The sequence below is a fragment of the Alnus glutinosa genome, chromosome 4 (assembly GCF_958979055.1).
Source record: "Alnus glutinosa chromosome 4, dhAlnGlut1.1, whole genome shotgun sequence".
Lineage (NCBI taxonomy): Eukaryota > Viridiplantae > Streptophyta > Magnoliopsida > Fagales > Betulaceae > Alnus > Alnus glutinosa.
The window spans coordinates 7,505,549-7,513,875 of NC_084889.1; the positions used below are offsets into that span (position 1 = coordinate 7,505,549).

The 8,327-nt window shown below is 34.7% G+C and overlaps 1 long non-coding RNA gene across 1 annotated transcript; it reads right to left on the bottom strand.

Annotated features, from left to right (window-relative positions):
- Positions 1 to 364: 364 nt before the first annotated feature.
- Positions 365 to 1,005, bottom strand: LOC133865242 (uncharacterized). Its single transcript, XR_009899677.1, has 2 exons — positions 727 to 1,005; positions 365 to 614 (listed from the first exon to the last, which is right to left on the bottom strand). It is a non-coding gene; the product is annotated as an uncharacterized LOC133865242 (long non-coding RNA).
- Positions 1,006 to 8,327: the final 7,322 nt, after the last annotated feature.

The following is an 8,327-nucleotide window of genomic DNA, read 5'->3' on the forward strand; positions in this document are numbered from 1 at the left end:
TTGGACGCGTGTATTTAATACGCGTGTCTAATTGTTGAAATTCTATTTAATTAAAAAAAAATTATATTTGAAAAAAAATAACAGTTTGACACGTGTATTTAATACACGTGTCCAATTTGACACGTGTATTAAATACACGTGTCAATTTGTGACGGCTGTACAATTAGACACGTGTCTCCAAAGACACGTGTCAAATTGGACGCGTGTCTACAGTAACAGGTACTGTAGACACGCGTCAAAATGCTTGTATTTTTGTAGTGGATATATATTTTATCCAAGATGAAAATGTCAGCCAATTAACCATGTATATATTTGCAGATTCCCCGGGTGGTTCCATCACATAGCCGTTTGACCAAAAACCAAAAACACAAAATAAAAATTAATATATTGAAAACAATGATCCTGATGCCGAAATGACAGGCAAACCTAACAAAATGTGGCTGGCCCTTTGAATGGTTGGTGCCAATGGCACATCAATTTCCAGTTGACATACAAATGATTATGACAAAAGCTTTTGCATCAATTTCTGTGGGTTCACAAATGATTCTCATGCTTTGGCGCTGGATAGCACGCATGCACATATCACGCACATATCCTCTTTAGTGGAGTGTTACCTACAAATTCCTTTTTCAATATATATTTTGAGATAGCTAGATCGACAACACAACACATCTGTTGGAAAGATGAAGATTACCACTAAGATAAATCAAACAACCGTAATGTTACCTCAATTCAGTTCTTTCATACGTTGTTGACCTAAGTAGCTTCCCACTAGAAAGAGAATCACCACCACTAAAGTCGATCGCTGGCTTTCTAGAAGAGGAAAAACTTGTGGTTTTTGAATTCCAAAAGAGAATTGCTTTAATTTCTGAATGAATCTAATACTAAAAAAAAAGATGATTTAGATCAGATAGATTACAAGCACTGGGATATCAGATCGATCTTTGGAATGAATCTAATGCATGTAGAACAAAATCAGGACAAACTATAGAGATGTTGGCAAACGTTCAGACGACTGGTAATTTAAGACCTTCCAAGAGCGTTATTTTTATAGGGTTTCAAATTTTTGTAGTACAGAGGTTGAAGTACATACGCTGTACTACATAACTCTGTTCACTATAATTAAAAAGTCCCTGTCCAAGTTGGTCTTGAACTTGCCACATTTTAACATCGATCTAATTAGACTCATTATAGCATATTGTTTGGTTCTTTTTACTATACTTCATAGGTTTTTTTTTTTTTTTTTTTTTTTTTTTTTTTTTTTTTTTTTTTTTTTTTTTTTTTTTTTTTCATTTCATTTTGCTATATGAGGAGGGGATCATAATTCCATTGATATTTTGCTAATAAAGGTAGGACATGTCCTACCATTTACCACACAACTAACCATCATTTTACCACACGATTCAAGACTATCTTAATTAACGGTTAATTAACGCTTGGGGCCTAGTTTTTTTGTACTCGTAGCTCTTATTGATGTTGATGGGTGTGAAGAAGTGGGAGTTAGTGTAACATTAATCATCTAGAATTACTCGTTAGTTTAGGAGTCTATCGTTTTAATTGTTTAGTCTTAATTTGAGTAATGCAATATTAATAAACTATATTTTTTTCCTATTATTATTTTATAATGTTGATGCGGCAATTTCAACCAACCTTAGCTTGGATACGTCTTTGTTATATATATATAAAAAATAATTGGTTGGAACTGACACATCAATATTGTGGGATAAAAATGTACGCGGTCTATAACATTTCTCATCTTAGCTAATGTTATGTACATTTTACTTTTAGTAGGAGTACAGTAGTTGTCGAGAATGGCTCTTTTTTATAAAAAGATGTTATTGTTTTTCAATCGCTAATGCTATTTACTATACTCTGGTACAATTGTTATATAATTGAGCGACATGACAGTAAAAATCAGTATTTTTTGAATCGGAAAAAAAAAAAAAAAAAAAAAAAAGTGCTGATCTAATAGTTAATTTTTATTGTCACATCATCCAGATGTAAGATAGTTGTACAAAAATATACTAAATTTCAATAATAAGAGTGATTTGTTTAATTTTCGTTTGATATCTTCTTCTTCTTCTTCTTCTTCTTCTTCTTCTTCTTCTTCTTTTGTATCAAAGTGAGACTCCGATCCCTTTCTATTCTTATTGCCAAGACGCCAATATCATTATATCTTTGTGTAAGATTAGTGCATGTAGCGAGGGGCGGAGCCCGGGGGTGGGGGTGTGCCCCCTCTTGACTCTCAAAATTTTTCCTTATCCCTAGCAGATTTTTTCTCAATACATTGGTTGCCCACCCTCAACCACTCGCCAGGGGCATCTTCATTACGTGGACAAAGCATTTCTAACACTAAGAGGAGGCTTTCACCATTTTTTAGTTTTTAAGTTTCTGAAACTTTTAGGTTTACATTTGACTCTTCCAAGAAGATGAATAAAACGCACCGTTTCATTAATTTTTTTAACAAAACGGGTTGGGCCGTTGGCGCTTTAGCGTGTTGCGTTGTCTTGAGGTGTTGCCGTATTGGGAACTGTTGCATGCGTTGGCCGTTGGCGTGGTAAACGTTTAGTCGACATACTTGGGAGTTGGGAAACTAAAAAAATTTACAGACTTATTACAGTTGTCCGTCACTCATCAGAATTTTGTTTTTTTTTTTTAAAAAAAAATTATTCAATGGGGAAAGATAACGGCCTTATTTGTTAAGTTACAGAACAGTACACAGTAATGCGTGTACTGTTTATGTACTTTTTCATATTTCCTACTACCAATCAACATCAAAACATTCTCACTTTTTTCACTTTTTATATCACATCAATAATTTTTTATTATTATTCAAATAAAAAAATTCACTACAAAACAAAACTTTTTCACCTTTTTATATCACATCATCAACTTTTACTAATTCCAAAATTAACAACCCACTACTCTGTTCTGTTCTGTTTTGTACATGTCTTTGCCCAACAAGATCAACAAATGACAAAAAGTAGCCTTTTTTTTCTTTTCTTTTTTTTCCTGGTGTACGGTAAAAAAGAAAGAGTGAAACGTTTACCTTTTTCTTTTTTCAAGATTTCTTTTCATTGAATAGTTTTAGGTATGCAGTGAGATTTACGTGCTAATTTATTTTTAATTTTATTATTAAATAGTAATAGATTTTCCAATTAAGTTTTTAATTGTATGAAATATATAATTGTAATTACTTGAAATTATGGAGAACAACAATGATTTTATTGAGCTTTAACCAATTTTAAATGAGCTCGTGTTAAGGTAGATTTAACAAATTTGAAATATGAAAATTCGTGGAGAATAGACGTGACAAAATAACGTAATAATGAAACTTTTTATATTTATTTAGATTTTGTATTTAACATTTTCTTTTAAAATAATTGTTTATGAATATATATAATTTTTGTTACATATTTTAATTATATGAAATATATAATTGTAGTTAGTTGAGATTATGGATAAAAATAATGCTTTTATGGAGCTCCAATCAAATTTTAAACGAGTTCATATTGAGACAGATTTAACAAATTTGCATGTAAATCCTTGTTCAAGAAAAAAAAAATCTGACTACCATTCTAGCGATATTGACAAAATTTGAAAAATATATCTACAAAAAAGACATTGTCAACAAATTAACCATGGTTTTATACAAACACAATTTAAAAAAATTTGGCGTCATTTTGTTGAATTATTTATCTATTTGGTTTGTTATATTTTTTAATATTTTTAATCAATTTCTATTCAACTTGAAATTTTTTTTTTTCATTTATAAAAAAAAACTTGACCCCCTAAACAAAATTCTTGGCTCCGCCACTGCATGCGGCTAGATCTCTTTATTTACTTTGTCCTGGGTCAGGTAGAAATATAGATTTCATTTTCTATTGTTATTGCTATATATATATATATATCATCATAGTCATCTTCATGATATCCTAACACTACAAAAAAAAAAGCAAATTCTGGACGGTTTTAAACCGTCCAGAAATGCAAAAAAACCGTCTGGAATCAATTCTAGACGGTTTTTTATGGACGGTTTAAAACCGTCTAGGATATAGTGTCGGTAAATCAATTTCTGGACGGTTTGGACAAAACCGTCCGGAATTCTAGACGGTTTCACAAAACCGTCCAGAAAATTCTGGACGGTTTGGTCCCAAACCGTCCAGATTTGCTCCCTTTTTTTTTTTTTTTTTTTTTTTTTTTTCCTGCTTTCAGTTCCCGTTTTCTTTATATTAATATAATTAATTAATTAATTATGTAATGAAAAAGTAAACAAGGCGTCAAAAGACTCAAAACAACGAATCAAAACAACGAATCCGGCCGACGCCTCGAGCTTGCTAGGGTTTGAGCGGGACCGCTCGATTTGCCTCTGGTGGGATACGCGCCGAGGAAGGGAGGGTAGATCCAGTCGTTGGCGTTGTTGGGGTAGGGCCAGGAGGGGCCGTCGCCGTCGATGAAGAAGACGCAGAGGTCAAACGACCTTGGAGGGGTGGGAGTTGGGGAGGGTGGAGATGCGGCGGACGGCCGGGAAGAGTGGGCTAGGGAACTGCGGCGGACGACCGGGAAGAGTGGGCTAGGGAATTGCGGCGTGGACCGTGGGCCGTGTAGCCGGTGGATCCGAATCGAGGGATAGAGCCGTCACCGTCGATCTCTCCCTCAACGCCCAATCAGGTCGATCTCACTCTCACCCTGAAATGTTACTGCAGATCCGTGAGCATCGATGATGGCCGGTTGTGAAGTTTCAGGGCAGCTGGGTTTATAATATCTATGTACAATTTTGTTTTGATTGTCAAATGAAATGGATGGTTGTGATTTTGGCTGGTAACAAAATCAAACGGATGTGGTGAAGTTTGGGAGCATCATGCGGATCGATGACATGGGTGAGGAAAAAAATTTCCAGACGGTTTCATTTGAAACCGTCTGGAATTGAAATGTTATCTCTAAAAATAATATTTATAAACGGTTTGGATGAAACCGTCTATAAATTTCTAGACGGTTTCATCCAAAACCGTCTGGAAATTTTAATTTCCAGACGGTTTAGTTCAAACCGTCTGGAATTTTATGGACGGTTTAATCAAACCGTCCATAAAAAAAATTTTGCAGACGGTTTCAAAAAAACCGTCTGCAAATTTTTTTTTCTAGACGGTTTTTAAAACCGTTTAGAATAAAACCGTCCATAAATGCCTTTTTTTTTTTTTTTTTGTAGTGTAATGGTGCTTCGTCATTCTCTCTGCCTTTCTCTTTCTTAACAGACTTTTTTCGTCTAGCTGAAACAAATGGAACACTGAAATCGCCATTCTCAGCTGGTCCCTCATGAACTGAGATTTTGATTCGGTCTCGTACAATATTAAATTTGGTGAATTAACCAAGAAAAGCTGATCAGGACAGGTTTTAAAAGAGAAGTATTGGGGGAGTGAAGATAGCACCACCTTAATATTAGTGGAGCCATTGGGCCAATATCGCTTAGTAATAATAGCAGTCGGACTACTGCGCTATCATTACTTCACGAGCATAAAGAGATAGTACTATATAGGGCTCTTTAACCCCACCAACGTACTTACCCTAGCTAGAACCATTGATCGAGCAAATACTTCGATAATGTTATGATCACTACAATCTGTAGTTGTTTTCGCTTGAATTATATATACATGTAACGTTTTCCTTTCCATTTCCTATGAAATTGATGTCCACTATGGAAAAAGAGACTGCTAGCTAGTGTTCTAAATACAATGAATAGAATAAAAGAAAGGAGAAAGCCCACTTCTGATACCCAGTTACACACACACACACAAATCAATAAGAAGTTTACAAAATTTACATAAAAGATTACAGGTAATTGTTTCACTTTTATTGATAAATAATAATTAATTAAATGATTAAATTCACTGTTTCTTATAATCTTCAAATTTGAGGGTATAACTAACGTGATATTAAAGTAAAGATAATGAATTCAAACGTATATACCATCTCCTTAACTTATCTTATATTTTAATTAATTTGCTGTGTTGGACTAACCCCCCCACTTATTGAAGAGAAGTTTACCAACACGTATTGAAGGTGAGTATAGTATTAGAATATTAATTAAATTATTAAATTTATTATTTTCTATGAATATAAACTTTTGAGACATTAGATGATTTAATAAGTAATATGAACGATTAGCTCTTCTTCTTCTTTTTTTTTTTTGGGGGGGGGGGGGGGGGGGGGGGGGGGGGGAGGGGGTGGTATACACCTATATATCCATAATACATATCATTTTGGGGACCTCCTATTTTTAGTGATACATAATTGGTTAAAGTAATGCTATATACTATACCTCTATCTTACCTTCATCTCAGTGAGTTGATGTGACAGTGCACATTAGCCCTTGAATAAACCATTGTTAAAAAATAATATATATATATAAGGGAAAACTTAACAAACCCCCCCTCCTGAACTTCCACTCAAGTTGAAACTATCCTTTCAAAATTTAAAAACTCTCAATTTCATCCTTTAATCTTTAAATTTGTTGCAATGTCCCCCATTTGTTATGATTTGACATTAAATCAAACAGCAAAAGAGGTGAAATAATCTTTATACCCTTGAAACTTTTATAAATTCTCAATTTTAACCTTAATTTCAATTTATTTATTTATTTTTTTTTTTTATTTTTTATTTTTTTTTAAATTGAGGCCCACAACTAAGTCATGCCGTGACCCAGCTTGGGTCACCACTAGACCCAATCGTGTGTCTGGTGACCCACAACTGGGAAACCTTGTGACCTTGCATGAGTCACTTTGTGACCCAGTGTGGGTCACGGCTGACCCACAATTGGGTCACCACTAGACCCCGCTATGGGTCTGGTGGTGTCAATCAGTAAAACTCAATAGAATGGGAATGAGATGACAGTATCACATCAGCCCAATAGAATGAGAATGAGATACAAAACAATGAACTTTATGCCCTTGACCTTTATTTTACTAATTGACATTATCACATTAGCCCAATAAAATGGGAATGAGATGACAGTGTAGTATGAAGCATTACTCATGTGGTTATCCTACAAAACATTGAGTTTGCACTAATCTAGCTTACGGGGGCATCTCAAATTCAAACCACATTAGATAAGGAGACAAACAAACTGATAAGGGCGGTCTTCAGACTCAACGTAACAACTAACAAGAGTTGTAACCTTATCATGATATATTTGAAAGAGTTGTAATATATATTGTATTCTTGTATATCACTAATTATAAGAGTAATGTTAGGGACCATCTTTTTATCCTCTCAAATTGATGTGGCTATTAAAATTATCATTAGATTTGGGATGAATCCTTATTGAATTTTGATCTAATGATGATTTTAAAAATCTCATCAACTTTAAGAGCATAAAGAGATAATTCATAGCATTGCTCTAATTATAAATACAATAAGCAAACTTTCATACCAAGTGTGAGAGGAAACATCTCTAGGCCGAAGATCTTCTTTTGCTTGGAGAAGTATTATGTCTTCAAAAGATCTTATTCAATAGGGCATGCAATGGAGAATTGGGAACGGTGATTTGGTTAAAATTTGGAGGGATAAATGGTTACCTACTCCGACAACGTATAAAGTCCAGTCTCCTTTAAAGATTCTTCCAGAGGATGCAGTGGTGAGAACTTTAGTAGATGAGGAGACGAGAGGGTGGAACAAGGCTTTTGTTTATTCAATTTTTGCCAAGGAGGAGGCAGATATTATTTCTTCCATTCCTCTTAGTAAATATGGAAATCTGGATATGCTTGTATGGCGGAGGTCCTCTAATGGAGAATTTATTGTTCGGAGTGCCTACTTTATTGAAAAAGATAGGCAAGAGGAATCAAGGGGGGAATGTTCTAAAAATGAAAGTGAGCAAAACTTGTGGAAGATGATATGGGGAATGAAGGTCCCAAACCTGGTTAAGGTTTTTATTTGGCGTGCATGTCAAAATATCCTCCCTATGAAGGATAATTTGCATAAGAAAGGGATTTCTCTTGATCCTTTATGTTTATTTTGTAAAACAGAAGTGGAAATGACGAAGCACATCTTATGGGATTGCCCTTTGGCTACTGATGTATGGGGGGCTTGTGGAAGGATAATTCAAAAGAGCTATGTAGCTGGATATTCTTTTGTAGAAGTTATGGAGGTTCTTTTTGACAGGTGTAGTGGGGAGGATGTCGAAGTCTATGCTTAAACTGCCAAATGCATATGGTTTAGGAGGAATTCGGTGGTTCATGAGGGGGAGTTTATCCACCCCAACGAAGTGATACAGATTGCGGCATTGTTCATCAATGATTATCGGGAGGCTATGAAGAAGATGGGGGAGGGTAAGT